Raw genomic sequence first — 1,566 nt, forward strand, 5'->3', positions numbered from 1 at the left:
AAAAAAAAAAAAAGATAACTCCTGAAGGCAGGAACTCGTCTCTGTTTTTTTGACCATAAGCCTCTTTGGTAGTTTGGTAGAAGCCCATGGACACCTTCTTAGAATAATCTTTTTTTTTTTTTTTTGAGAAGGAGTCTTGCTCTGTCGCCCAGGCTGGAATGCAGTGGCGCAATCTCAGCTCACTACAACCCCTGCCTCCCAGGTTCAAGCAATTCTCGTGCCTCAGCCTCCCCAAGTAGCTGGGATTACAGGCATGGGCCACCGTGCCCGGCTCATTAGAGGCAGGGTTTCACCATGTTGGCCAGGCTGGTCAGAAACTCCTGACCTCAAGTGATCTGCCTGTCTCGGTCTCCTAAAGTGCTAGGATTATAGGCGTGAGCCACCATCCCAACCAGAATAATCTTTTGAATGCATAAAATAAAATATGTGAGATTACAAAGGAAATTAATTCAAAATGAAAGTTATCAAATATTTTTAAAAAATCAAATATGTAAGCTGTGGTAAGGCTCTGTTTCCCTACCCAAATCTCATCTTGAATTATAATCCCTATAATCCCCATGTGTCAAGAGAGAGACCAGGTGGAGGGAATTGGATTATGGGAGTGGTTCCCCCATGCTGTTCTCGTGATATTGAGTGAGTTATCTTGAGATTTGATGGTTTTATAAGGGACTCTTCCCCCCTTGCTCAGCATGTCTTCCTGCCACCTTGTGAAGAAGGTGCCTTGCTTCCCCTTCTTCTGCTGTGATTGTAAGTTTCCTGAGGCCTCCCCAGCCATGTGGAACTGTGAGTCAATTAAATCTCTTTTCTTTATAAATTACCCAGTCTCGGGCAGTTCTTTATAGCAGTGTGAAAACAGACTAATACAGTATTTATACATTTCTTTAAAGGGGAGAAGGCATGTGGGAAGGAGGGGGTAGGGTGGTGAGGCAAATGGTTATGCTTTTGTGGGACTATTAATTAATTAGAGCTCAGTAAATCTACATTTTATACAAGATAAGGTGAATATTCAGAGAAAAAGGAAGTAGAGGAAGAATCAATTATGCAAACGTCTCAGGGTAGGTGGAGGAATGATTTGTTCTGCACCTGGGAAGATAAGCTTGTAATTGACATCATCAGTGTGACTCTAGCAAACTTTAGTTTTAGGAGCTAGGCTTAGATGGTACACCTAAAGTTACAATGGACATGTTCTTATTTTATGGGAGGATGTACATCTTGAAAGGTTTTGAGGCCAGCAAAGAGTTTACTTGGGAAAAATTTATGAGGGCCATCATCTGGAGATGTATGAGGCCTTCTGCCTTTCTGTGAGGGTCTGGGTAATGTGTGATGCTTTGACACCAGGTCGTAAAGTAATAGCTCTCTATTTGGGAAAAGGATAGCAGTGCTGCATGACCCAGTCTCTAGGCATAACTTTCCCTTTGCATAACAAGTTTGGGGGTCCTAAGATGTTTTTATTTCTCCTTTACAAGTCACAGGGACTGCTCAGCTGAATGAGCCCTGCTTCCAACCATCTCTCAACTTTGAATCATCACCTCAGCCTTGTTTGTTTGTTTGTTTGTTTGTTTGTTT

This window comes from Mandrillus leucophaeus, unplaced genomic scaffold (assembly GCF_000951045.1).
Source record: "Mandrillus leucophaeus isolate KB7577 unplaced genomic scaffold, Mleu.le_1.0 Scaffold203, whole genome shotgun sequence".
NCBI lineage: Eukaryota > Metazoa > Chordata > Mammalia > Primates > Cercopithecidae > Mandrillus > Mandrillus leucophaeus.